The sequence below is a fragment of the Phyllobates terribilis genome, unplaced genomic scaffold (genome assembly GCF_046119375.1).
Source record: "Phyllobates terribilis strain yellow unplaced genomic scaffold, ASM4611937v1 Scaffold_1__5_contigs__length_1240528914, whole genome shotgun sequence".
Classification (NCBI taxonomy): domain Eukaryota; kingdom Metazoa; phylum Chordata; class Amphibia; order Anura; family Dendrobatidae; genus Phyllobates; species Phyllobates terribilis.
Window position 1 is genome coordinate 1197511921 of NW_027362761.1, and position 24568 is coordinate 1197536488.

General features: G+C 33.0%; 1 protein-coding gene across 1 annotated transcript in view; it reads left to right on the forward strand.

The window, feature by feature from the left end:
* GFRA4 (GDNF family receptor alpha 4) overlaps positions 1-24568 on the forward strand; it is a 673071-nt gene that overhangs the window by 604707 nt on the left and 43796 nt on the right. The gene's annotated exons all lie outside the window — the stretch shown is intronic.

Here is a 24568-nt window from a genome sequence, read left to right on the forward strand (position 1 = left end):
ATAATAGTTATAGTCTTGTACATAGGAGTAGTCTTATAGTAGTTATAGTCTTGTACATAGGGGGGCAGTATTATAGTAGTTATATTCTTGTACATAGGAGGCAGTATTATAGTAGTTATATTCTTGTACATAGGGGCAGTATTATAGTAGTTATATTCTTGTACATAAGGAGCAGTGTTATAGTAGGTATATTATTGTACATAGGTGCAGTATTATAGTAGTTATATTCTTGTACATAGGGGGCAGTATGATAGTAGTTATATTCCTGTATATAGGGAGCAGTATTATAGTCGTTATATTCTTGTACATAGGGGGCAGTATTATAGTAGTTATATTCTTGTACATAGGAGCAGTATTATAGTAGTTATATTCTTGTACATAGGGGCAGTATTATAGTAGTTATATTCTTGTACATAGGGGGCAGTGTTATAGTAGTTATATTCTTGTACATAGGGGCAGTATTATAGTAGTTATATTCTTGTACATAGGGGGCAGTGTTATAGCAGTAATATTCTTGTACATTGGGGGCAGTATTATAGTAGTTATATTCTTGTACATAGGGGGCAGTATGATAGTAGTTATATTCCTGTATATAGGGAGCAGTATTATAGTCGTTATATTCTTGTACATAGGAGCAGTATTATAGTAGTTATATTCTTGTACATTAGGGGCAGTATTATAGTAGTTATATTCTTGTACATGGGGCAGTATTATAGTAGTTATATTCTTGTACATAGGGGGCTGTATTATAGTACTTATATTCTTGTACATAGGGGCAGTATTATAGTAGTTATATTCTTGTACATAGGGGGCAGTGTTATAGCAGTAATATTCTTGTACATTGGGGGCAGTATTATAGTAGTTATATTCTTGTACATAGGGGGCAGTATTATAATAGTTATAGTCTTGTACATAGGAGTAGTCTTATAGTAGTTATAGTCTTGTACATAGGGGGGCAGTATTATAGTAGTTATATTCTTGTACATAGGAGGCAGTATTATAGTAGTTATATTCTTGTACATAGGGGGCAGTATTATAGTAGTTATATTCTTGTACATAAGGAGCAGTGTTATAGTAGGTATATTATTGTACATAGGTGCAGTATTATAGTAGTTATATTCTTGTACATAGGGGGCAGTATGATAGTAGTTATATTCCTGTATATAGGGAGCAGTATTATAGTCGTTATATTCTTGTACATAGGGGGCAGTATTATAGTAGTTATATTCTTGTACATAGGAGCAGTATTATAGTAGTTATATTCTTGTACATGGGGGGCAGTATTATAGTAGTTATATTCTTGTACATGGGGGGCAGTATTATAGTAGTTATATTCTTGTGTATAGGGAGCAGTATTATAGTCGTTATATTCTTGTACATAGGGGGCAGTATTATAGTAGTTATATTCTTGTACATAGGAGCAGTATTATAGTAGTTATATTCTTGTACATAGGGGGCAGTATTATAGTAGTTATATTCTTGTACATAGGGATCAGTCTTATAGTATTCATATTCTTGTACATAGGGAGCAGTATTATAGTCGTTATATTCTTGTACATAGGAGCAGTATTATAGTAGTTATATTCTTGTACATAGGGGGCAGTATTATAGTAGTTTTATTCTTGTACATAGGGAGCAGTATTATAGTCGTTATATTCTTGTACATAGGAGCAGTATTATAGTAGTTATATTCTTGTACATAGGGGCAGTATTATAGTAGTTATATTCTTGTACATAGGGGCAGTATTATAGTAGTTATATTGTTTTACATAGGGGCAGTATTATAGTACTTATATTCTTGTACATAGGGGCAGTATTATAGTAGTTATATTCTTGTTCATAGGGGGCAGTGTTATAGTAGTAATATTCTTGTACATTGGGGGCAGTATTATAGTAGTTATATTCTTGTACATAGGGGGCAGTATTATAATAGTTATAGTCTTGTACATAGGAGTAGTCTTATAGTAGTTATAGTCTTGTACATAGGGGGGCAGTGTTATAGTAGTTATATATTTGTACATAGGAGGCAGTATTATAGTAGTTATATTCTTGTACATAGGGGGCTGTATTATAGTAGTTATATTCTTGTACATAAGGAGCAGTATTATAGTAGTTATATTCTTGTACATAGGTGCAGTATTATAGTAGTTATATTCTTGTACATAGGGGGCAGTATGATAGTAGTTATATTCCTGTATATAGGGAGCAGTATTATAGTCGTTATATTCTTGTACATAGGGGCCAGTATTATAGTAGTTATGTTCTTGTACATAGGAGCAGTATTATAGTAGTTATATTCTTGTACATGGGGGGCAGTATTATAGTAGTTATATTCTTGTACATAGGGGCAGTATTATAGTAGTTATTTTCTTGTGTATAGGGAGCAGTATTATAGTCGTTATATTCTTGTACATAGGCGGCAGTATTATAGTAGTTATATTCTTGTACATAGGAGCAGTATTATAGTAGTTATATTCTTGTACATAGGGGGCAGTATTATAGTAGTTATATTCTTGTACATAGGGGTCAGTCTTATAGTAGTCATATTCTTTTACATAGGGAGCAGTATTGTAGTCGTTATATTCTTGTACATAGGAGCAGTATTGTAGTAGTTATATTCTTGTACATAGGGGGCAGTATTATAGTAGTTTTATTCTTGTACATAGGGAGCAGTATTATAGTTGTTATATTCTTGTACATAGGAGCAGTATTATAGTAGTTATATTCTTGTACATAGGGGCAGTATTATAGTAGTTATATTCTTGTACATAGGGGCAGTATTATAGTAGTTATATTCTTTTACATAGGGGGCAGTATTATAGGAGTTATATTCTTGTACATAGGGGGCAGTATTATAGTAGTTATATTCTTGTACATAGGAGTAGTATTATAGTAGTTATAGTCTTGTACATAGGGGCAGTATTATAGTAGTTATATTCTAGTACATAGGAGCAGTATTATAGTAGTTATATTCTTGTACATAAGGGGCAGTATTATAGTAGTTATATTCTTGTACATAGTGGACAGTATTATAGTAGTTATATTCTTGTACATAGGGCGCAGTATAATAGTAGTTATATTCTTGTACATAGTGGACAGTATTATAGTAGTTATATTCTTGTACATAGGGCGCAGTATAATAGTAGTTATATTCTTGTACATAAGGGGCAGTATAATAGTAGTTATATTCTTGTACATAAGGGGCAGTATTATAGTAGTTATATTCTTGTACATAGGGGCAGTATTATAGTAGTTATATTCTTGTACATAGGGGGCAGTATTATAGTAGTTATATTCCTGTACATAGGGGGCAGTATTATAGTAGTTATATTCTTGTACATAGGGGCAGTATTATAGTAGTTATATTCTTGTACATAGGGGGCAGTATTATAGTAGTTATATTCTTGTACATAGGGGCAGTATTATAGTAGTTATATTCTTGTACATAGGGGGCAGTATTATAGTAGTTATATTCTTGTACATAGGAGCAGTATTATAGTAGTTATATTCTTGTACATAGGGGGCAGTATTATAGTAGTTATATTCTTGTACATAGGAGCAGTATTATAGTAGTTATATTCTTGTACATAGGGGGCAGTATTATAGTAGTTATATTCTTGTACATAGGGAGCTGTATTATGGTCGTTATATTCTTGTACATAGGCGCAGATTTATAGTAGTTATATTCTTGTACATAGGGGGCAGTATTATAGTAGTTATATTCTTGTACATAGGGGCAGTATTATAGTAGTTATATTCTTGTACATAGGGGGCAGTATTATAATAGTTATATTCTTGTACATAGGGGGCAGTATTATAGTAGTTATATTCTTGTACATAGTAGTAGTATTATAGTAGTTATATTCTTGTACATAGGGGGCAGTATTATAGTAGTTATATTATTGTACATAGGGAGCAGTATTATAGTAGTTATAGTCTTGTACATAGGGGCAGTATTATAGTAGTTATATTCTTGTACATAGGAGCAGTATTATAGTAGTTATATTCTTGTACATAAGGGGCAGTATTATAGTAGTTATATTCTTGTTCATAGGGGGCAGTATTATAGTATTTATATTCTTGTACATAAGGGACAGTATTATAGTAGTTATATTCTTGTACATAGGAGCAGTATTATAGTAGTTATATTCTTGTACATAGGAGGCAGCATTATAATAGTTATATTCTTGTACATAGGGGGCAGTATTATAGTAGTTATATTCTTGTACATAGGGGCAGTATTATAGTAGTTATATTCTTGTACATAGGGGCAGTATTATAGTATTTATGTTCTTGTACATAGGGGCAGTATTATAGTAGTTACATTCTTGTACATAGGGGCAGTATTATAGTAGCTATATTCCTGTACATAGGGGCAGTATTATAGTAGTTACATTCTTGTACATAGGGGCAGTATTATAGTAGTTATATTCTTGTACATAGGGGCAGTATTATAGTATTTATGTTCTTGTACATAGGGGCAGTATTATAGTAGTTATATTCTTGTACATAGGGGCAGTATTATAGTAGTTATATTCTTGTACATAGGAGCAGTATTATAGTATTTATGTTCTTGTACATAGGAGCAGTATTATAGTAGTTATATTCTTGTACATAGGGGCAGTATTATAGTAGTTATATTCTTGTACATATTGGCAGTATTTTAGTAGTTATATTCTTGTACATAGGGGCAGTACTATAGTAGTTATATTTTTGTACATAGGAGCAGTATTATAGTAGTTATATTCTTGTACATAAGGGGTAGTATTATAGTAGTTATATTCTTGTACATAGGGGCAGTATTATTATAGTAGTTATATTCTTGTACATAGGGGCAGTATTATTCTAGTAGTTATATTCTTGTACATAGGGGCAGTATTATAGTAGTTATATTCTTGTACATAGGAGCAGTATTATAGTAGTTATATTCTTGTACATAGGGGCAGTTTTATAGTAGTTATATTCTTGTACATAGGGGCAGTATTGTAGTAATTATATTCTTGTACATAGGAGCAGTATTATAGTAGTTATATTCTTGTACATAGGAGCAGTATTATAGTAGTTATATTCTTGTACATAGGGGCAGTATTATAGTAGTTATATTCTTGTACATAGGGGCAGTATTGTAGTAATTATATTCTTGTACATAGGAGCAGTATTATAGTAGTTATATTCTTATACAAAACAGCAATATTATAGTAGTTATATTCTTGTACATAGGGGGCAGTATTATAGTAGTTATATTATTGTACATAGGGAGCAGTATTATAGTAGTTATAGTCTTGTACATAGGGGCAGTATTATAGTAGTTATATTCTTGTACATAGGAGCAGTATTATAGTAGTTATATTCTTGTACATAAGGGGCAGTATTATAGTAGTTATATTCTTGTTCATAGGGGGCAGTATTATAGTAGTTATATTCTTGTACATAAGGGACAGTATTATAGTAGTTATATTCTTGTACATAGGAGCAGTATTATAGTAGTTATATTCTTGTACATAGGAGGCAGCATTATAATAGTTATATTCTTGTACATAGGGGGCAGTATTATAGTAGTTATATTCTTGTACATAGGGGCAGTATTATAGTAGTTATATTCTTGTACATAGGGGCAGTATTATAGTATTTATGTTCTTGTACATAGGGGCAGTATTATAGTAGTTACATTCTTGTACATAGGGGCAGTATTATAGTAGCTATATTCCTGTACATAGGGGCAGTATTATAGTAGTTACATTCTTGTACATAGGGGCAGTATTATAGTAGTTATATTCTTGTACATAGGGGCAGTATTATAGTATTTATGTTCTTGTACATAGGGGCAGTATTATAGTAGTTATATTCTTGTACATAGGGGCAGTATTATAGTAGTTATATTCTTGTACATAGGAGCAGTATTATAGTATTTATGTTCTTGTACATAGGAGCAGTATTATAGTAGTTATATTCTTGTACATAGGGGCAGTATTATAGTAGTTATATTCTTGTACATATTGGCAGTATTTTAGTAGTTATATTCTTGTACATAGGGGCAGTACTATAGTAGTTATATTTTTGTACATAGGAGCAGTATTATAGTAGTTATATTCTTGTACATAAGGGGTAGTATTATAGTAGTTATATTCTTGTACATAGGGGCAGTATTATTATAGTAGTTATATTCTTGTACATAGGGGCAGTATTATTCTAGTAGTTATATTCTTGTACATAGGGGCAGTATTATAGTAGTTATATTCTTGTACATAGGAGCAGTATTATAGTAGTTATATTCTTGTACATAGGGGCAGTTTTATAGTAGTTATATTCTTGTACATAGGGGCAGTATTGTAGTAATTATATTCTTGTACATAGGAGCAGTATTATAGTAGTTATATTCTTGTACATAGGAGCAGTATTATAGTAGTTATATTCTTGTACATAGGGGCAGTATTATAGTAGTTATATTCTTGTACATAGGGGCAGTATTGTAGTAATTATATTCTTGTACATAGGAGCAGTATTATAGTAGTTATATTCTTATACAAAACAGCAATATTATAGTAGTTATATTCTTGTACATAGGAGCAGTATTATAGTAGTTATATTCTAGTACATAGGAGCAGTATTATAGTAGTTATATTCTTGTACATAGGGGCAGTATTATAGTAGTTATATTCTTGTACATAGGAGCAGTATTATAGTATTTATTTTCTTGTACATAGGAGCAGTATTATAGTAGTTATATTCTTGTACATAGGGGCGGTATTATAGTAGTTATATTCTTGTACATAGGGGCAGTATTATAGTAGTTATATTCTTGTACATAGGAGCAGTGTTATAGTAGTTATATTTTTGTACATAGGAGCTGTATTATAGTAGTTATATTCTTTTACATATGGGGCAGTAATATAGTAGTTATATTCTTGTACATAGGGGGCAGTATTATAGTAGTTATATTCTTGTACATAGGGGCAGTATTATAGTAGTTATATTCTTGTACATAGGGGGCAGTATTATAGTAGTTATATTCTTGTACATAGGAGCAGTATTATAGTAGTTATATTCTTGTACATAGGGGGCAGTATTATAGTAGTTATATTCTTGTACATAGGAGCAGTATTATAGTAGTTATATTCTTGTACATAGGGGGCAGTATTATAGTAGTTATATTCTTGTACATAGGGAGCTGTATTATGGTCGTTATATTCTTGTACATAGGAGCAGATTTATAGTAGTTATATTCTTGTACATAGGGGGCAGTATTATAGTAGTTATATTCTTGTACATAGGGGCAGTATTATAGTAGTTATATTCTTGTACATAGGGGGCAGTATTATAGTAGTTATATTCTTGTACATAGGGGGCAGTATTATAGTAGTTATATTCTTGTACATAGTAGTAGTATTATAGTAGTTATATTCTTGTACATAGGGGGCAGTATTATAGTAGTTATATTATTGTACATAGGGAGCAGTATTATAGTAGTTATAGTCTTGTACATAGGGGCAGTATTATAGTAGTTATATTCTTGTACATAGGAGCAGTATTATAGTAGTTATATTCTTGTGCATAGGGGGCAGTATTATAGTAGTTATATTCTTGTACATAGGGGACAGTATTATAGTAGTTATATTCTTGTACATAGGAGCAGTATTATAGTAGTTATATTCTTGTACATAGGAGCAGCATTATAGTAGTTATATTCTTGTACATAGGAGCAATATTTTAGTTGTTATATTCTTGTGCATAGTGGACAGTATTATAGTAGTTATATTCTTGTACATAAGGGGCAGTATTATAGTAGTTATATTCTTGTTCATAGGGGGCAGTATTATAGTAGTAATATTCTTGTACATAAGGGCCAGTATTATAGTAGTTATATTCTTGTACATAGGAGCAGTATTATAGTAGTTATATTCTTGTACATAGGAGGCAGCATTATAATAGTTATATTCTTGTACATAGGGGGCAGTATTATAGTAGTTATATTCTTGTACATAGGGGCAGTATTATAGTAGTTATATTCTTGTACATAGGGGCAGTATTATAGTATTTATGTTCTTGTACATAGGGGCAGTATTATAGTAGTTACATTCTTGTACATAGGGGCAGTATTATAGTAGCTATATTCCTGTACATAGGGTCAGTATTATAGTAGTTACATTCTTGTACATAGGGGCAGTATTAAAGTAGTTATATTCTTGTACATAGGGGCAGTATTATAGTATTAATGTTCTTGTACATAGGAGCAGTATTATAGTAGTTATATTCTTGTACATAGGGGCAGTATTATAGTAGTTATATTCTTGTACATATTGGCAGTATTTTAGTAGTTATATTCTTGTACATAGGAGCAGTACTATAGTAGTTATATTTTTGTACATAGGAGCAGTATTATAGTAGTTATATTCTTGTACATAAGGGGCAGTATTATAGTAGTTATATTCTTGTACATAGGGGCAGTAGTATTATAGTAGTTATATTCTTGTACATAGGGGCAGTATTATTCTAGTAGTTATATTCTTGTACATAGGGGCAGTATTATAGTAGTTATATTCTTGTACATAGGAGCAGTATTATAGTAGTTATATTCTTGTACATAGGGGCAGTTTTATAGTAGTTATATTCTTGTACATAGGGGCAGTATTGTAGTAATTATATTCTTGTACATAGGAGCAGTATTATAGTAGTTATATTCTTGTACATAGGAGCAGTATTATAGTAGTTATATTCTTGTACATAGGGGCAGTATTATAGTAGTTATATTCTTGTACATAGGGGCAGTATTGTAGTAATTATATTCTTGTACATAGGAGCAGTATTATAGTAGTTATATTCTTGTACAAAAGAGCAATATTATAGTAGTTATATTCTTGTACATAGGAGCAGTATTATAGTAGTTATATTCTTGTACATAGGAGCAGTATTATAGTAGTTATATTCTTGTACATAGGGGCAGTATTATAGTAGTTATATTCTTGTACATAGGAGCAGTATTATAGTATTTATTTTCTTGTACATAGGAGCAGTATTATATTAGTTATATTCTTGTACATAGGGGCGGTATTATAGTAGTTATATTCTTGTACATAGGGGCGGTATTATAGTAGTTATATTCTTGTACATAGGAGCAGTGTTATAGTAGTTATATTTTTGTACATAGGAGCTGTATTATAGTAGTTATATTCTTGTACATATGGGGCAGTAATATAGTAGTTATATTCTTGTACATAGGGGCAGTATTATTATAGTAGTTATATTCTTTTACATAGGAGCAGTATTATAGTAGTTATATTCTTGTACATAGGGGGCAGTATTATAGTAGTTATATTCTTGTACATAGGGGCAGTATTATTATAGTAGTTATATTCTTGTACATAGGGGCAGTATTATTCTAGTAGTTATATTCTTGTACACAGGGGCAGTATTATAGTAGTTATATTCTTGTACATAGGAGCAGTATTATAGTAGTTATATTGTTGTACATAGGGGCAGTATTATAGTAGTTATATTCTTGTACATAGGGGCAGTATTGTAGTAATTATATTCTTGTACATAGGAGCAGTATTATAGTAGTTATATTCTTGTACAAAAGAGCAATATTATAGTAGTTATATTCTTGTACATAGGAGCAGTATTATAGTAGTTATATTCTTGTACATAGGAGCAGTATTATAGTAGTTATATTCTTGTACATGGGGCAGTATTATAGTAGTTATATTCTTGTACATAGGGGGCTGTATTATAGTACTTATATTCTTGTACATAGGGGCAGTATTATAGTAGTTATATTCTTGTACATAGGGGGCAGTGTTATAGCAGTAATATTCTTGTACGTTGGGGGCAGTATTATAGTAGTTATATTCTTGTACATAGGGGGCAGTATTATAATAGTTATAGTCTTGTACATAGGAGTAGTCTTATAGTAGTTATAGTCTTGTACATAGGGGGGCAGTATTATAGTAGTTATATTCTTGTACATAGGAGGCAGTATTATAGTAGTTATATTCTTGTACATAGGGGCAGTATTATAGTAGTTATATTCTTGTACATAAGGAGCAGTGTTATAGTAGGTATATTATTGTACATAGGTGCAGTATTATAGTAGTTATATTCTTGTACATAGGGGGCAGTATGATAGTAGTTATATTCCTGTATATAGGGAGCAGTATTATAGTCGTTATATTCTTGTACATAGGGGGCAGTATTATAGTAGTTATATTCTTGTACATAGGAGCAGTATTATAGTAGTTATATTCTTGTACATAGGGGCAGTATTATAGTAGTTATATTCTTGTACATAGGGGGCAGTGTTATAGTAGTTATATTCTTGTACATAGGGGCAGTATTATAGTAGTTATATTCTTGTACATAGGGGGCAGTGTTATAGCAGTAATATTCTTGTACATTGGGGGCAGTATTATAGTAGTTATATTCTTGTACATAGGGGGCAGTATGATAGTAGTTATATTCCTGTATATAGGGAGCAGTATTATAGTCGTTATATTCTTGTACATAGGAGCAGTATTATAGTAGTTATATTCTTGTACATTAGGGGCAGTATTATAGTAGTTATATTCTTGTACATGGGGCAGTATTATAGTAGTTATATTCTTGTACATAGGGGGCTGTATTATAGTACTTATATTCTTGTACATAGGGGCAGTATTATAGTAGTTATATTCTTGTACATAGGGGGCAGTGTTATAGCAGTAATATTCTTGTACATTGGGGGCAGTATTATAGTAGTTATATTCTTGTACATAGGGGGCAGTATTATAATAGTTATAGTCTTGTACATAGGAGTAGTCTTATAGTAGTTATAGTCTTGTACATAGGGGGGCAGTATTATAGTAGTTATATTCTTGTACATAGGAGGCAGTATTATAGTAGTTATATTCTTGTACATAGGGGGCAGTATTATAGTAGTTATATTCTTGTACATAAGGAGCAGTGTTATAGTAGGTATATTATTGTACATAGGTGCAGTATTATAGTAGTTATATTCTTGTACATAGGGGGCAGTATGATAGTAGTTATATTCCTGTATATAGGGAGCAGTATTATAGTCGTTATATTCTTGTACATAGGGGGCAGTATTATAGTAGTTATATTCTTGTACATAGGAGCAGTATTATAGTAGTTATATTCTTGTACATGGGGGGCAGTATTATAGTAGTTATATTCTTGTACATGGGGGGCAGTATTATAGTAGTTATATTCTTGTGTATAGGGAGCAGTATTATAGTCGTTATATTCTTGTACATAGGGGGCAGTATTATAGTAGTTATATTCTTGTACATAGGAGCAGTATTATAGTAGTTATATTCTTGTACATAGGGGGCAGTATTATAGTAGTTATATTCTTGTACATAGGGATCAGTCTTATAGTATTCATATTCTTGTACATAGGGAGCAGTATTATAGTCGTTATATTCTTGTACATAGGAGCAGTATTATAGTAGTTATATTCTTGTACATAGGGGGCAGTATTATAGTAGTTTTATTCTTGTACATAGGGAGCAGTATTATAGTCGTTATATTCTTGTACATAGGAGCAGTATTATAGTAGTTATATTCTTGTACATAGGGGCAGTATTATAGTAGTTATATTCTTGTACATAGGGGCAGTATTATAGTAGTTATATTGTTTTACATAGGGGCAGTATTATAGTACTTATATTCTTGTACATAGGGGCAGTATTATAGTAGTTATATTCTTGTTCATAGGGGGCAGTGTTATAGTAGTAATATTCTTGTACATTGGGGGCAGTATTATAGTAGTTATATTCTTGTACATAGGGGGCAGTATTATAATAGTTATAGTCTTGTACATAGGAGTAGTCTTATAGTAGTTATAGTCTTGTACATAGGGGGGCAGTGTTATAGTAGTTATATATTTGTACATAGGAGGCAGTATTATAGTAGTTATATTCTTGTACATAGGGGGCTGTATTATAGTAGTTATATTCTTGTACATAAGGAGCAGTATTATAGTAGTTATATTCTTGTACATAGGTGCAGTATTATAGTAGTTATATTCTTGTACATAGGGGGCAGTATGATAGTAGTTATATTCCTGTATATAGGGAGCAGTATTATAGTCGTTATATTCTTGTACATAGGGGCCAGTATTATAGTAGTTATGTTCTTGTACATAGGAGCAGTATTATAGTAGTTATATTCTTGTACATGGGGGGCAGTATTATAGTAGTTATATTCTTGTACATAGGGGCAGTATTATAGTAGTTATTTTCTTGTGTATAGGGAGCAGTATTATAGTCGTTATATTCTTGTACATAGGCGGCAGTATTATAGTAGTTATATTCTTGTACATAGGGGCAGTATTATAGTAGTTATATTCTTGTACATAGGGGGCAGTATTATAGTAGTTATATTCTTGTACATAGGGGTCAGTCTTATAGTAGTCATATTCTTGTACATAGGGAGCAGTATTGTAGTCGTTATATTCTTGTACATAGGAGCAGTATTGTAGTAGTTATATTCTTGTACATAGGGGGCAGTATTATAGTAGTTTTATTCTTGTACATAGGGAGCAGTATTATAGTTGTTATATTCTTGTACATAGGAGCAGTATTATAGTAGTTATATTCTTGTACATAGGGGCAGTATTATAGTAGTTATATTCTTGTACATAGGGGCAGTATTATAGTAGTTATATTCTTTTACATAGGGGGCAGTATTATAGGAGTTATATTCTTGTACATAGGGGGCAGTATTATAGTAGTTATATTCTTGTACATAGGAGTAGTATTATAGTAGTTATAGTCTTGTACATAGGGGCAGTATTATAGTAGTTATATTCTAGTACATAGGAGCAGTATTATAGTAGTTATATTCTTGTACATAAGGGGCAGTATTATAGTAGTTATATTCTTGTACATAGTGGACAGTATTATAGTAGTTATATTCTTGTACATAGGGCGCAGTATAATAGTAGTTATATTCTTGTACATAGTGGACAGTATTATAGTAGTTATATTCTTGTACATAGGGCGCAGTATAATAGTAGTTATATTCTTGTACATAAGGGGCAGTATAATAGTAGTTATATTCTTGTACATAAGGGGCAGTATTATAGTAGTTATATTCTTGTACATAGGGGCAGTATTATAGTAGTTATATTCTTGTACATAGGGGGCAGTATTATAGTAGTTATATTCCTGTACATAGGGGGCAGTATTATAGTAGTTATATTCTTGTACATAGGGGCAGTATTATAGTAGTTATATTCTTGTACATAGGGGGCAGTATTATAGTAGTTATATTCTTGTACATAGGGGCAGTATTATAGTAGTTATATTCTTGTACATAGGGGGCAGTATTATAGTAGTTATATTCTTGTACATAGGAGCAGTATTATAGTAGTTATATTCTTGTACATAGGGGGCAGTATTATAGTAGTTATATTCTTGTACATAGGAGCAGTATTATAGTAGTTATATTCTTGTACATAGGGGGCAGTATTATAGTAGTTATATTCTTGTACATAGGGAGCTGTATTATGGTCGTTATATTCTTGTACATAGGCGCAGATTTATAGTAGTTATATTCTTGTACATAGGGGGCAGTATTATAGTAGTTATATTCTTGTACATAGGGGCAGTATTATAGTAGTTATATTCTTGTACATAGGGGGCAGTATTATAATAGTTATATTCTTGTACATAGGGGGCAGTATTATAGTAGTTATATTCTTGTACATAGTAGTAGTATTATAGTAGTTATATTCTTGTACATAGGGGGCAGTATTATAGTAGTTATATTATTGTACATAGGGAGCAGTATTATAGTAGTTATAGTCTTGTACATAGGGGCAGTATTATAGTAGTTATATTCTTGTACATAGGAGCAGTATTATAGTAGTTATATTCTTGTACATAAGGGGCAGTATTATAGTAGTTATATTCTTGTTCATAGGGGGCAGTATTATAGTATTTATATTCTTGTACATAAGGGACAGTATTATAGTAGTTATATTCTTGTACATAGGAGCAGTATTATAGTAGTTATATTCTTGTACATAGGAGGCAGCATTATAATAGTTATATTCTTGTACATAGGGGGCAGTATTATAGTAGTTATATTCTTGTACATAGGGGCAGTATTATAGTAGTTATATTCTTGTACATAGGGGCAGTATTATAGTATTTATGTTCTTGTACATAGGGGCAGTATTATAGTAGTTACATTCTTGTACATAGGGGCAGTATTATAGTAGCTATATTCCTGTACATAGGGGCAGTATTATAGTAGTTACATTCTTGTACATAGGGGCAGTATTATAGTAGTTATATTCTTGTACATAGGGGCAGTATTATAGTATTTATGTTCTTGTACATAGGGGCAGTATTATAGTAGTTATATTCTTGTACATAGGGGCAGTATTATAGTAGTTATATTCTTGTACATAGGAGCAGTATTATAGTATTTATGTTCTTGTACATAGGAGCAGTATTATAGTAGTTATATTCTTGTACATAGGGGCAGTATTATAGTAGTTATATTCTTGTACATATTGGCAGTATTTTAGTAGTTATATTCTTGTACATAGGGGCAGTACTATAGTAGTTATATTTTTGTACATAGGAGCAGTATTATAGTAGTTATATTCTTGTACATAAGGGGTAGTATTATAGTAGTTATATTCTTGTACATAGGGGCAGTATTATTATAGTAGTTATATTCTTGTACATAGGGGCAGTATTATTCTAGTAGTTATATTCTTGTACATAGGGGCAGTATTATAGTAGTTATATTCTTGTACATAGGAGCAGTATTATAGTAGTTATATTCTTGTACATAGGGGCAGTTTTATAGTAGTTATATTCTTGTACATAGGGGCAGTATTGTAGTAATTATATTCTTGTACATAGGAGCAGTATTATAGTAGTTATATTCTTGTACATAGGAGCAGTATTATAGTAGTTATATTCTTGTACATAGGGGCAGTATTATAGTAGTTATATTCTTGTACATAGGGGCAGTATTGTAGTAATTATATTCTTGTACATAGGAGCAGTATTATAGTAGTTATATTCTTATACAAAACAGCAATATTATAGTAGTTATATTCTTGTACATAGGGGGCAGTATTATAGTAGTTATATTATTGTACATAGGGAGCAGTATTATAGTAGTTATAGTCTTGTACATAGGGGCAGTATTATAGTAGTTATATTCTTGTACATAGGAGCAGTATTATAGTAGTTATATTCTTGTACATAAGGGGCAGTATTATAGTAGTTATATTCTTGTTCATAGGGGGCAGTATTATAGTAGTTATATTCTTGTACATAAGGGACAGTATTATAGTAGTTATATTCTTGTACATAGGAGCAGTATTATAGTAGTTATATTCTTGTACATAGGAGGCAGCATTATAATAGTTATATTCTTGTACATAGGGGGCAGTATTATAGTAGTTATATTCTTGTACATAGGGGCAGTATTATAGTAGTTATATTCTTGTACATAGGGGCAGTATTATAGTATTTATGTTCTTGTACATAGGGGCAGTATTATAGTAGTTACATTCTTGTACATAGGGGCAGTATTATAGTAGCTATATTCCTGTACATAGGGGCAGTATTATAGTAGTTACATTCTTGTAAATAGGGGCAGTATTATAGTAGTTATATTCTTGTACATAGGGGCAGTATTATAGTATTTATGTTCTTGTACATAGGGGCAGTATTATAGTAGTTATATTCTTGTACATAGGGGCAGTATTATAGTAGTTATATTCTTGTACATAGGAGCAGTATTATAGTATTTATGTTCTTGTACATAGGAGCAGTATTATAGTAGTTATATTCTTGTACATAGGGGCAGTATTATAGTAGTTATATTCTTGTACATATTGGCAGTATTTTAGTAGTTATATTCTTGTACATAGGGGCAGTACTATAGTAGTTATATTTTTGTACATAGGAGCAGTATTATAGTAGTTATATTCTTGTACATAAGGGGTAGTATTATAGTAGTTATATTCTTGTACATAGGGGCAGTATTATTATAGTAGTTATATTCTTGTACATAGGGGCAGTATTATTCTAGTAGTTATATTCTTGTACATAGGGGCAGTATTATAGTAGTTATATTCTTGTACATAGGAGCAGTATTATAGTAGTTATATTCTTGTACATAGGGGCAGTTTTATAGTAGTTATATTCTTGTACATAGGGGCAGTATTGTAGTAATTATATTCTTGTACATAGGAGCAGTATTATAGTAGTTATATTCTTGTACATAGGAGCAGTATTATAGTAGTTATATTCTTGTACATAGGGGCAGTATTATAGTAGTTATATTCTTGTACATAGGGGCAGTATTGTAGTAATTATATTCTTGTACATAGGAGCAGTATTATAGTAGTTATATTCTTATACAAAACAGCAATATTATAGTAGTTATATTCTTGTACATAGGAGCAGTATTATAGTAGTTATATTCTAGTACATAGGAGCAGTATTATAGTAGTTATATTCTTGTACATAGGGGCAGTATTATAGTAGTTATATTCTTGTACATAGGAGCAGTATTATAGTATTTATTTTCTTGTACATAGGAGCAGTATTATAGTAGTTATATTCTTGTACATAGGGGCGGTATTATAGTAGTTATATTCTTGTACATAGGGGCAGTATTATAGTAGTTATATTCTTGTACATAGGAGCAGTGTTATAGTAGTTATATTTTTGTACATAGGAGCTGTATTATAGTAGTTATATTCTTTTACATATGGGGCAGTAATATAGTAGTTATATTCTTGTACATAGGGGGCAGTATTATAGTAGTTATATTCTTGTACATAGGGGCAGTATTATAGTAGTTATATTCTTGTACATAGGGGGCAGTATTATAGTAGTTATATTCTTGTACATAGGAGCAGTATTATAGTAGTTATATTCTTGTACATAGGGGGCAGTATTATAGTAGTTATATTCTTGTACATAGGAGCAGTATTATAGTAGTTATATTCTTGTACATAGGGGGCAGTATTATAGTAGTTATATTCTTGTACATAGGGAGCTGTATTATGGTCGTTATATTCTTGTACATAGGAGCAGATTTATAGTAGTTATATTCTTGTACATAGGGGGCAGTATTATAGTAGTTATATTCTTGTACATAGGGGCAGTATTATAGTAGTTATATTCTTGTACATAGGGGGCAGTATTATAGTAGTTATATTCTTGTACATAGGGGGCAGTATTATAGTAGTTATATTCTTGTACATAGTAGTAGTATTATAGTAGTTATATTCTTGTACATAGGGGGCAGTATTATAGTAGTTATATTATTGTACATAGGGAGCAGTATTATAGTAGTTATAGTCTTGTACATAGGGGCAGTATTATAGTAGTTATATTCTTGTACATAGGAGCAGTATTATAGTAGTTATATTCTTGTGCATAGGGGGCAGTATTATAGTAGTTATATTCTTGTACATAGGGGACAGTATTATAGTAGTTATATTCTTGTACATAGGAGCAGTATTATAGTAGTTATATTCTTGTACATAGGAGCAGCATTATAGTAGTTATATTCTTGTACATAGGAGCAATATTTTAGTTGTTATATTCTTGTGCATAGTGGACAGTATTATAGAAGTTATATTCTTGTACATAAGGGGCAGTATTATAGTAGTTATATTCTTGTTCATAGGGGGCAGTATTATAGTAGTAATATTCTTGTACATAAGGGCCAGTATTATAGTAGTTATATTCTTGTACATAGGAGCAGTATTATAGTAGTTATATTCTTGTACATAGGAGGCAGCATTATAATAGTTATATTCTTGTACATAGGGGGCAGTATTATAGTAGTTATATTCTTGTACATAGGGGCAGTATTAGAGTAGTTATATTCTTGTACATAGGGGCAGTATTATAGTATTTATGTTCTTGTACATAGGGGCAGTATTATAGTAGTTACATTCTTGTACATAGGGGCAGTATTATAGTAGCTATATTCCTGTACATAGGGTCAGTATTATAGTAGTTACATTCTTGTACATAGGGGCAGTATTAAAGTAGTTATATTCTTGTACATAGGGGCAGTATTATAGTATTAATGTTCTTGTACATAGGAGCAGTATTATAGTAGTTATATTCTTGTACATAGGGGCAGTATTATAGTAGTTATATTCTTGTACATATTGGCAGTATTTTAGTAGTTATATTCTTGTACATAGGAGCAGTACTATAGTAGTTATATTTTTGTACATAGGAGCAGTATTATAGTAGTTATATTCTTGTACATAAGGGGCAGTATTATAGTAGTTATATTCTTGTACATAGGGGCAGTAGTATTATAGTAGTTATATTCTTGTACATAGGGGCAGTATTATTCTAGTAGTTATATTCTTGTACATAGGGGCAGTATTATAGTAGTTATATTCTTGTACATAGGAGCAGTATTATAGTAGTTATATTCTTGTACATAGGGGCAGTTTTATAGTAGTTATATTCTTGTACATAGGGGCAGTATTGTAGTAATTATATTCTTGTACATAGGAGCAGTATTATAGTAGTTATATTCTTGTACATAGGAGCAGTATTATAGTAGTTATATTCTTGTACATAGGGGCAGTATTATAGTAGTTATATTCTTGTACATAGGGGCAGTATTGTAGTAATTATATTCTTGTACATAGGAGCAGTATTATAGTAGTTATATTCTTGTACAAAAGAGCAATATTATAGTAGTTATATTCTTGTACATAGGAGCAGTATTATAGTAGTTATATTCTTGTACATAGGAGCAGTATTATAGTAGTTATATTCTTGTACATAGGGGCAGTATTATAGTAGTTATATTCTTGTACATAGGAGCAGTATTATAGTATTTATTTTCTTGTACATAGGAGCAGTATTATATTAGTTATATTCTTGTACATAGGGGCGGTATTATAGTAGTTATATTCTTGTACATAGGGGCGGTATTATAGTAGTTATATTCTTGTACATAGGAGCAGTGTTATAGTAGTTATATTTTTGTACATAGGAGCTGTATTATAGTAGTTATATTCTTGTACATATGGGGCAGTAATATAGTAGTTATATTCTTGTACATAGGGGCAGTATTATTATAGTAGTTATATTCTTTTACATAGGAGCAGTATTATAGTAGTTATATTCTTGTACATAGGGGGCAGTATTATAGTAGTTATATTCTTGTACATAGGGGCAGTATTATTATAGTAGTTATATTCTTGTACATAGGGGCAGTATTATTCTAGTAGTTATATTCTTGTACACAGGGGCAGTATTATAGTAGTTATATTCTTGTACATAGGAGCAGTATTATAGTAGTTATATTGTTGTACATAGGGGCAGTATTATAGTAGTTATATTCTTGTACATAGGGGCAGTATTGTAGTAATTATATTCTTGTACATAGGAGCAGTATTATAGTAGTTATATTCTTGTACAAAAGAGCAATATTATAGTAGTTATATTCTTGTACATAGGAGCAGTATTATAGTAGTTATATTCTTGTACATAGGAGCAGTATTATAGTAGTTATATTGTTGTACATAGGGGCAGTATTATAGTAGTTATATTCTTGTACATAGGGGCAGTATTGTAGTAATTATATTCTTGTACATAGGAGCAGTATTATAGTAGTTATATTCTTGTACAAAAGAGCAATATTATAGTAGTTATATTCTTGTACATAGGAGCAGTATTATAGTAGTTATATTCTTGTACATAGGAGCAGTATTATAGTAGTTATATTCTTGTACATAGGAGCAGTATTATATTATTTATTTTCGTGTACATAGGAGCAGTATTATAGTAGTTATATTCTTGTACATAGGGGCAGTATTATAGTAGTTATATTCTTGTACGTAGGGGGCAGTATTATAGTAGTTATATTCTTGTACATAGGGGCAGTATTGTAGTAATTATATTCTTGTACATAGGAGCAGTATTATAGTAGTTATATTCTTGTACAAAAGAGCAGTATTATAGTAGTTATATTCTTGTACATAGGGGCAGTATTATAGTAGTTATATTCTTGTACATAGGGTGCAGTATTATAGTAGTTATATTCTTGTACATAGGGGGCAGTATTATAGTAGTTATATTCTTGTACATAGGGGGCAGTATTATAGTAGTTATATTCTTGTACATAGGAGCAGTATTATAGTAGTTATGTTCTTGTACATAGGAGCAGTATTATAGTAGTTATATTCTTGTACATAGGGGCAGTATTATAGTAGTTATATTCTTGTACATAGGAGCAGTATTATAGTAGTTATATTCTTGTAAAAAATTATCTCACCACAAACTAGACCCTACAATTTATCCATAAGGATTCCTGTACTGTATGTTCTCATATTAATACGTTTTGAGGTAGAATTGGAACAGTTTGATGTTTTTTGCAGAATTACCTGTTTGGCTTTTATGACAATACTATGGCTATTTTTTGCATAGTCCGTATCTCGCTGTGTTAGGTAACCTCTTCCAGACTCAGACATGAATAATCTCATTTTGTTCTGTGCTTATGGGACATCAGACTCTTCTGGAAGGGACAGGCCCAGCCCTGACAGGAAGAACAATAAATCCACAAAGTAGGAGGCCAGAACCAGTGGCATTTTGGGCTCTAGAGAGTTCTGAAAATTCATTCTGCAAGCCACCCAGTGAGCTGGAGAAGGAAACACTGGGAGGACATCAACCTTAAAGAACAAAGTCAGCCAAGATCCTCCTAGCACTTGTCTATCTACCACCTGCTTTCAATTATCAAACCTCATCCCTGGGGGGTGTTAGGAGCCGCATGTGCAGCCCCCTTCATGCAGGAGGCTGAGGATTTATGTACTGCGAACACTGCCTTTCAGGCAACACACGGGAGAGCAGGCACTAAGGAATCTTCTTATGATGGATGAAGATATTAAGTGACCAGCTGTCCCGCTTTCTTAGGGTTTGCTCCAGGAGAAAAAATGGCTCTAGTAAGAAATGATTTTATACGATGCTAAAAACAGAATGATAGCATGCTCTGGCTCATCCATCCGATATCCTCTGCTCGAGATGGCCAAGGACTTTGCAAGCAACGTTCACCAGTGGACTAATTCCTTGAAGACTGGAAATTGTATTAAGAGATATTTCCAGGTGAAGAGCTTGTGCCGTAGATTGCACGCTTGGGTTCCCTCACTTACCATTTGGAGGCACCAAGTCTTTGTAATGTCAAGGATGGGAACTTCTGATGACCCCTCTGTATTGGAGGACTTATATTTTGGAAATCCACTTCCCCTTCCCTCAAGGAACCAGATGCCTCTACTTCTTATTTTTTCCCAATAGCTACACCTCTGATTTTTGCTATAGAGAGCTTAGCACATCTGTTCTGCACTCGTTGATTTGTCTGATTTTTGAAGGTACCTTCCATTGTTGGCTCGTCACTGAAGGATGTGCTAGTGAAGAGGAGCTTCCCATGGAGAAAATTTAGGAAATGTTTTCACACGAAGGACTGTCCAGTTTCTGGCAGTGTGCCTACGTATTTTCATTACTAACTACGTTCAGACTCCCATAGACCGAATTTTGGCTCAGTATGGACTCCAAGTCAATTGAGTTTATAGAAGTTTATAGATGCTACTGAGCATACTCAATAAATGATTGTTATTGCGTATGCTCAGCTTCTTATATCCTTCTATAGGTTCTACTAGGGAGGTTATTAAAAGGCAGAGCATGAGCACTAACGAAAAGTTACTACACAAGTTCTGTATCATCCGTACACTTCCAAAGGCTCCTATGACATCGGTCTAGCCCATAGAAGTCTCTGAGAAGCCCTGCATCTGACAAGTAATCACAGACTTGACTTCTTGAATTTTCCTGAGTCGATAAAGGTATAACAACTCGCGAGCCGGGAAGACGTCATACACACAGTGCTGCAGCTGCCATGAAGAATAAGGGCAAGGGGAGGAGAGGAAGGCAATGATGGGTAAATATGAAGGCACTATCAGAGATGTAAAGAACAGGGAAAGGACATGAAAAATAAAAAATTAACAACATAAGAGTAAATGTGAGGATGTGAGATAATGTGTCCAAAAATTATTAATATACAGTGGGTACGGAAAGTAGTCAGACCCCTTTAGATGTTTCACTCTTTGTTCCATTGCAGCCATTTGGTAAATTCTAAAAGGTTCATTTTTTTCTCATTAATGTACACTCTGCACCCCATCTTGACTGAAAAAAACAGAAATGTAGAAATTTTTGCAAATTTCTAAAAAAAGCAAAACTGAAATATCACATGGTCATAAGTATTCAGACCCTTTGCTCAGTATTGAGTAGAAGCCCCCCTTTGAGCTAGTACAGCCATGAGTCTTCTTGGGAATGATGCAACGAGTTTTCCACTCCTGGATTTGGGGATCCTCTGCCATTCTTCCTTGCAGATCCTCTCCAGTTCCGTCAGGTTGGATGGTGAACGTTGGTGGACAGCCATTTTCAGGTCTCTCCAGAGATGCTCAATTGGGTTTAGGTCAGGGCTCTGGCTGGGCCAGTCAAGAATGGTCACAGAGTTGTTATGAAGCCACTCCTTTGTTATTTTAGCTGTGTGCTTAGGGTCATTGTCTTGTTGGAAGGTGAACCTTCGGCCAAGTCTGAGGTCCAGAGCACTCTGGAAGAGGTTTTCATCCAGAATATCTCTGTACTTGGCCGCATTCATGTTTCCTTCATTTGCAACCATTCGTCCTGTCCCTGCAGCTGAAAAACACCCCCATAGCATGGTGCTGCCTCCACCATGTTTCACTGTTGGGATTGTATTGGGCAGGTGATGAGCAGTGCCTGGTTTTCTCCACACATACCGCTTAGAATTATCACCAAAAAGTTCTATCTTCGTCTCCTTAGATCAGAGAATCTTATTTCTCATAGTCTGGGAGTCCTTCATGTGTTTTTGAGCAAACTCTATGCGGGCTTTCATATGTCTTGCACTGAGGAGAGGCTTCCGTTGGGCCACTCTGCCATAAAGACCCGACTGGTGGAGGGCTGCAGTGATAGTTGACTTTGTGGAATTTTCTCCCATATACCTACTGCATCTCTGGAGCTCAGCCACAGAGATCTTGGGGTTCTTCTTTACCTCTCTCACCAAGGCTCTTCTCCCACGATTGCTCAGTTTGGCTGGGCGGCCAGGTCTAGGGAGGTCTAGGAAGACTTCTGTTGGTCCCAAACTTCTTCCTTTTAAGGATTATGGAGGCCACTGTGCTCTTAGGAACCTTGAGTAATGCAGAAATTCTTTTGTAACTTTGGCCAGATCTGTGCCTTGCCACAATTCTGTCTCTGAGCTCCTTGGGCAGTTCCTTTGAGGTCATGATTCTCATTTGGTCTGACATGCACTGTGAGCGGTGAGGTCTTATATAGACAGGTGTGTGCCTTTCCAAATCAAGTCCTATCAGTTTAATTAAACACAGCTGGACTCCAATGAAGGAGTAGAACCATCTCAAGGAGGATCACAAGGAAATGGACAGCATGTGACTTAAATATGAGTGTCTGAGCAAAGGGTCTGAATACTTATGACCATGTGATAGTTCAGTTTTTCTTTTTTTAATAAATTTGCAAAAATTTCTACATTTCTGTTTTTTTTTCAGTCAGGATGGGGTGCAGAGTGTACTTTAATGAGAAAAAAATGAACTTTTTAGAATTTACCAAATGGCTGCGAGGAAACAAAGAGTGAAAAATTTAAAGGGGTCTGAATACTTTCCGTACCCACTGTATGTGTATTAAGGGATATGAAAAAATAGGAACAACAAAGGGTGGTGACACTGTATGATGTAGGTGAAATTGAAAAAATTAAAAAATCTTGGAATGTGGTAAAAATAATAAGGGGTAATGCAATATGGATACAAAATAATGGAGAGAAAAATATGCAAAAGGGGAGACCAAGTGTAAAGAAGACAAGTCCAAATGAGAAAAAATGTGTATGTATGAGAATGTGGGAGGAAAATATATATAAATGAGTGTGAATGGGTGAAAAAAAACACACAAAACAAGGAAACATGAAGGCCGTCATATCGGAAGCCAGGAGGCCTATACAATGGGTTGGACACCATGATGCAGTTAATTTTTGATGTTCCTCCACTTCTGGAACTGATGAACGGTAAGAAAGATCGTAGAGGATCCCAAGTCGCTAAATGTATAACTACTTTTTTAAGTGTAAGACATGGCCAAAGACTCTACCAAACCAGCCTGCTCACACCGGAGTGTGTGAACCTTCTGAATCAACCTCAAGGGTCTCATTCGATGACCTAACATGCGTGAGACTTTGTTCCTTCATGTCTTAGCCTTTGCATAACAGTATTATCCAGACACTGATTGGCAGTTTGGGAAATATATAGGAGTAATATGTGGGCACAATATGGAAATATTATTTATTCTGGCTGAATTAAAACTTCCCCCCGATGAACGGGTCTTCTTCCTAGTCTGTCTATGTAAAGAGCCAGACTGTCCCCCCAATATCTGCCGCCATATAAGATGCTCCAAAGGTGTCTACCGGTTACTTATCTACCTCCATATATGCCCAGTGCCATACCTGATGGAGGAGTTTGGCAACTATTGTATTTCTACAT